Below are 6,589 nucleotides of genomic sequence, written 5' to 3'. Positions count from 1 at the left end.
CTTCCTCCCTCTCCGCCTTCGCCCTTTGCAGATCACAGAAGCTCTCTGGTTACATGAAGACCAACCCGCCTCTGTAATACATCCTCAGCCGCACCGACACCGCATCCCCCCCCGCCAACCGCCACCGCCACCACCATCCCAGAGCTCTCGTGGGCTCGCACTGGGCCGGCCGGGGCTCCCGAGCTCCATCTATAGCCGTGCGCCGATGACGTCTGGAGTTCACAATAGAGGGCGAATCGCAGCCCACCAGGGTTTTTCTTCTTCTTCTTCTTTGTTTCTGACTCGCTGCTGATGCGAGCGGCTGGATGCGTGGCGAGGCCGGGGGGGGACACACGGACACGGCGCCGGGAGCACACGGCATGTTGTCAGATGGCTGTCCCCCTCCCCACATCCCCGTGTCCGAGCCACGTTCCCGGCTGTGGCACGGGTCACCGCCAAACTTCCCGGGCGATGGAAAAGCGGCCAGGTGGCACCGGGAGGGTTTTCTGCCAAGGTTTAGGATAAACAAAAGCGGGGAGGGGATTCCCTGGGGAGGGGGCCGGGGGAGAAGGGGTCGCGTCCCGGCAGCCGGGTGCTGGGAGCCGGGAATCCCACGGGAAAACAACAGTGAGATTCAGAGCACAACTTCCCAACAGTGAGGAGGTGCTCAGCTTCTTAAAAACCACCTTTTTCTGCTAATTTGGTTCCCCCCCACACGTCCCCCGAGTCCAGAACTATCCGAGCGTGGGACCGAGGGCACCGGCTGCGTCTGTAGATCAGAGGGATGTGTGAGAAAGAGAGGAACATGGAGAAAGGAGCAAATAGTTCTGTTCAGAATGAGATAAAGAGAGATTGATCAGTCATTGATCGATTGATCGGTTGTTTTACAGTGAAAACCTCCCGTCCCGTCTCCAGCCTGGCACACACCGGCACTGCCGATGGCAGAGGGCGTTTGAACCCGAGTGCTTTGGCACTAACGCCTCGAGAACACCGACGGGGCACTCGCGCGGCCCCCGTCGGTTTTTGAAACATTCTGTGCCCGCCGGAGGCACACGCAGGGGCTGAGCGCTCGGATTGAGGAATATTTTCGGAGGTTTTGTGAGTGAGGGGCTGGTGGGTTCGCAGCTTTCCGTGTTTGAGCGCTGGCGTTTCTGCGGCGCTCCCCGTCCGTGTCGGGATGCTCCGAGTACCTGGGACGGTGCAACGAGTCACCATCTAAACCAAACCCACCCTCTGAGACAGCGATTGCCTCTTCCTTCGGTGCCGGTGCAGCCCCGCGCTCCGGGGGGCCCAGAACTGGGAGTTGCCATCTTTGTGCCTCAGTTTCCCCTTTTATACCATGATGACATGAGTTTTTTTTCATGCTTTAGTATCACTTCCCATATTCTCGCCAGTAAATTCAGCGGTGTCAGGTGCTGCTCTGTTCCGTTTGGGAGGCACTGGGTCAGGTGGAGCCGGTGGAGCCGGGAAGAACCACGGTGACGGCACGTGTCCCGGGAGGCCCCGCAGTGACACCCACCCTGGGGGCTGGATTCCGGCACGTGGGCCAGGCTGGAGGAGCGGGTGAGGCGTGATGGCAGAGGGACGGTGACCAGCCATGCTCCCCGGAGCAGAAGTTGCCCGTCTAAAGCCCGCGGTGCGGTTTGCGGGGTCTTGGATGTGCCAATTGATTTCGTTAACGTTTTGCCTCCCAACCGGATTTGTTATTCCTCGTGTCCTGTTTTCCAGGTCCTGCGGAGCACCCCAGCTGGCTCGGTGCTGGGAGCAGTGGGACGACTCTGACATACCCTTTGGATCGGTGAGGGTCCACTCTCCTCCCAAACGGGCTCCACAAAGATGAGGAACGTGGTAGCCGAGCAGCACCGGGGTGGCCAAGGAGGGTCTTTAGCCACGCAGGAGCCCTCCAGGCGCCAGCCCGGGTTTCCCCGGGCATGGATGGCCCTTTGCACGGGCTCTCCCGCCGCGCGAATGAGCATCCGCGGCCCTCGTGCCTCGTGCCAGGGAAGTCGCCGTGTAACCGCGCCGGGTGCCGCACCGGCACACACGTCCCAGGAGGGGGAAGTCGGCTCCACTGGAAATCCTTGGGCTGTTTTGGAAAACACAAGAGGCTCGAACAGCAGCACGACAGTGAGTCAGTTTGTAAAGGATGTGACCAGTGATTCAGATCTGGAAACATCAACAATTTACATGGAAGGAAGGGAGATAGGAGGGAGTCCAGCTCCGATTTCCGTGCTTGAAACAGGCAGTCACACTCCCAGTGACGGCACCGACCCCCGGACCTCGCTCACGCCAGAGTCACTGGGCTGGGGAAGGGGCTGGGAGGGGCTGGGGGTGGCTGTTGGTGGCACGTGAAGTTGTCTGTATGGCTGTGCAGCTCCCTCGTCCCGTCCCCATCCCCTGATTGTCCTGTGATTTGCATTCCCAGTTACCCCAGTAAACGTGGCCTCGTGCCCACAGACACGAACGGCCTCCGGTGAAATCGGTGGATCTCGCACACCGGAACAGCCAGTGGGAGAACTGAGTCTGTTATTAGCCGCCAGTTAACTCAGTCCCCAGTTTAACAACCTTTGTGCAGACTCTATTCTGGGACGGTTTGTTTTCCCAGTTCGCATTTCCAGTACGGGTGTGTTTTTGATCGCGGTTGCAGGACACACCAAAAGCACCCGAGAAATAACACCGCAGGGAAAAGCAACGTGCGGCCCAGAGCCGGGAGCACCCACCGGTGCTCAGGAACGCTGCAACCAGAGATGTTCAGATGAGAACGTCACAAAACTCCGGCCATCGCTTCTTTGGTACCTCCTGGCGGTGGCTCTGAACTGGTTGCCGGTCCCGGTGCTCGGTGCTGGACGTTGGGAAGCGCAGCGTTGAATTTCCAGCAGCCCTCGCCGTGCTCCAGGACTGCTCCGTGCTGCGTGAACCGGCCTGAAGTCTCCACCTTTTGCTTTGTAAGGCTGTGAGCTGAGAAACTGGTTCCATAAAGGCTCTTGTGCTACTCCACCCGCCCAAAGGGCTTCGAATCTGGGCACGAGGAGCTGCCAGCAGGGGCAGGGGAACGCGGGAGGGTCTCCATGGAAGCACGGATCTCGGTGGCGGGCGCAGGGATGCTCCACACATCTGCTGGTGTAAAGGACCATGAGCAGCGGAGAAGCCGGAGCCCCGGGGGGTGCATCATCCTCCACGGGGGGGACATGAGCCGGGGGCTGAGCTCCGACATCGCATTCCACTCGCTCGCAGCTCCGGGTCTTTTCTCTACGGGAGCAGGGAACGACAGACTTGCAGGGAATGGGTAACATCAGGGCTTTGAATTCTGTTACAGGGAGCACAAAAATACCGTTGTTTTTAAGAGGGGAGAGGGTGTGAGAGGGAGGGAAAGGACCTTGAAAACGTGGGGGCGATGAGAAGAGAATCTCTCCAAAGTTACGTGTGTGTCCTCCAACATCCCGCTGCTCTGCTCAGCCCTGATGTTGCAGTTTTGCTCCCGGATGATGTGTTGATCCATAATAAACAGTTACCAAAATATCTTCGTGCTGCAAAAGCAGAACAACAAACACTCTCAGTTTATTTATGGATTTAACACCATCACCACCACCACCACCACCCCCCCCCCCCCCGCACCACCATAATTTTGCCTCTGGATATTAAGTGTGAAACTGCTGCTTAGAAGATGAATTGAGTTTAATTAGGACATGTGGTTTTTCTTGGCTCTGAAGATAATTACAGCACTATTATCTGGGAAAGGGATCTGCTCGACGGGAGAATTTACCCCTCTGGAAAGGATGGGGCCAGGGGACTGCCCAGGTTTCCCGTAAGGGCCATGACTCCGCTCTCCTCTCTTCCCTACAAAGCTCTCTCAGGGTCTGGTGGCCCAGGTGGGCAGCAAGATCCGAGTCACCCGCTGTAGAGGGACTCACTCATTCCCAGCCCCATTCTCAGCACCTTAAAATTCACTGTATGGGACAAGGGGAGGGTGGGAAATACTGGAGAGAGGCTCCTGGGCAGAGAAGCACTCGAGGGATGTAATTCTGAGCAGGTCAGGCTGTGTCCGTGTCCTGATGAAGTACCTTAAATCCTACAGGGACTCCCAGAACCAGAACGGGAGCTGGGGCCGGAGCTGGAGCTGGAGCCGGAGCTGAAACCTCCCTCTGACCCATGGTCTGCAGGAGGAGATCTCAGACCTTCACAGACTTTGAGCCAAACTCATCTGGAGATCAGGTTGGCTTAGGCTTGGCGTGAGCTGAGGCATAGGCAAAGAAATTTGGACCACTGGGAACCTGGGGCAAGGGCAAGTTCAAAGTGCCTGCCCCATCCCTGGCAGTGTTCCAGGCCAGGTTGGATGAGGCTTGGAACAACCTGGTGTAGTGGAGGGTGTCCCTGCCCATGGCAGGGGGTTGGGATTGGATGGTCTTTGAGGTCCCTTCCAACCCAACCCATTCCAGGATTCTATTCTGTGATAACCAGGGCCACCAACCAGCACTTTGGTCAGCACGGAACGGATGAAACAAGAACAAAATCCCTCATTTCCGAGCTGTCTTAAATGCCTTCAGCTGCAAAGAAAGGAAAAGCTGGAAACAAACAGGATTTTTTATTTCACACCTCTCAAAAAGTTTTGCTATTTTCTAACTGAAAAGTTTCTCCTGAGTTTTGATACTGAAAAAACAACGAACCCCCCCCAAGAATCCAGCAAAACATGTTTGTGAAGTGTCTCCATGCCACCACACTTGGATTTTTCTCTAAAAAAGCAGCTTTGGTGCAAAAACTTCACTTTGCTCCAGTCTCAGTGCCAGGCAGAGGTCTCACCTCCCTGTTTCTGCAAACTTCTCATCCCCTCCTCCACGTAACAGCAACTCGCGCTTCGTATTCCAGCACTGGGGTATGGAAAACAGTGAGGGGACACCATTCCATCGGCATTCCCTTGTCATTCCTGCTCCTGGAACGGACTGAAGCTGTGGCCAAAAGCAGAAATTACAAAGCTCTTCCCATTTTGCCCGGAGCCCGGCGATTGCCCCATACATCTCCAGCTGCAGAAGCATCGGTCACCCATGCCAAGGAAAGAAGGGAGGGTGGAATGACCCAGACTCTCCCCATTTTGCCCCGTGAGTGCCGGAACAAGACGAGCGGAGCCACGGAAAGCCGCGGCTCAGCCGAGCGATAAAGGCATCGGCCTCGCCGAGACTTTTCCCACCTCCTACCACGGGCCCTGCTGTTTCCTTTTCAGCTCACTGATTTATCCATGAGAAAATGCCCTGGGAAACTGATTCTTTAGTGGGGGACACACTTTTGTTCATGAAGCCCTAAACCAGAGTCATCATAGACCTTTCCTTCCTTCCCAAGACGTCAGAGGAAGGCCCCCGGGAGCTGCTTCTCCTCTCCCCCCATCCCGGGAGTTACGTGGCCTCCAGAAGGCAAATGAACAACCCCACGTGGACTGTGGGCTAAAATTATCTCCAGTCTGATCTGGTGCATCCACTGGCATGGCAGAAAGCTCCGAAAGAAAAGACGGAGCAAAATCCAGCCGCTGAAAATGGAAGCGAGGCCAATTTTAGCTCCAGCGTCTGCTTAAAAAGGAAAAAAAGCGAAATCCCGGGAGGACGGGGAGCCTGGGAGGGGTGTTTTTAAACAAAGATTGGGCACATTTTTAACGCGCGCTTCAGCTGAGCGGAGCTATAAATGAGCTGGAGAAACCACTGAGGATTCCTCGGGCTCGTCTCACGCGGTCCAGGGTGGGTTTGGAGCTCTGCACGATCCCAAAGCCCCAATTCCCTGGTCATTGCACAGGGAACGGGTCTCGCTTCGGAAAGGTCGATGCGACATCACACGTAGGAGTCTCTTCATCCACCACTTAACCCAGTACCAGGAGTGGAACCTGTTAGGAAAAGCCCGCTGGCTACATAAACCCACCCCCTCGCTCCGTGGGGTACCCGTCTCCTGCCTCCGGCAGCAGCGGCGAGCCCACCCCGGCAGCCCACTGCCCGCGACGGCAGCGCCGCGGGGCACCGGTCCGAGGGAGGAGAGGAGCGCGATGGCTCGGCTTCCCAGCGGCGAGGACGAAGGCGATGGACTGGAAACCACGCCAGACCCCCATCCTTTCCCAAACAATGCCCGCCGCTCCCGAGTCAGAGAGGAAACGCTCCCGAAGGATGCGGCGTGGGAGCTCTGCCCCACGCCTGACCCCATTGTTCTCGAGAACCCTGGAGCAGCTCCGCGGCGCCCAAACCATCAATCCTGCAACACGGCAGGGAGGTTTTGGGATGGACACGTGCCCGGGCTCGGAGTGACCTTGCTTCAGGGAACTGAGCCAGAGAAACGAGTGTGGATTCCAGTCCTTCCCATCCGCAGCAGCTCCGCAGGGCGGAAGGTTCGGTCCGATTTCATTATGGAAAGCAAGAGATAAGGGGAAAACTTGCTCACTGGTAGCGGGCGTTCGCAGAAGCCAGGTGTGACTCTTAACCTGTGCTGCTTTTCACAGTTCCTGTACCTAAAATAAAAGGAAATTGGGAAAAAAAATCCTCTTGAAGGTGCGGACAGCCTGTGTTCCTCTCCTGGATGCCCGCACCCTCGCAGGAGGCAGGAGCTGGGAGCACAGCTCCCACCCGAGCTCGCGTGCCCAGGA

The sequence above is a fragment of the Tauraco erythrolophus genome, chromosome 30 (genome assembly GCF_009769465.1).
Source record: "Tauraco erythrolophus isolate bTauEry1 chromosome 30, bTauEry1.pri, whole genome shotgun sequence".
Classification (NCBI taxonomy): Eukaryota; Metazoa; Chordata; class Aves; order Musophagiformes; family Musophagidae; genus Tauraco; species Tauraco erythrolophus.
This window is presented reverse-complemented; position numbering follows the sequence as displayed.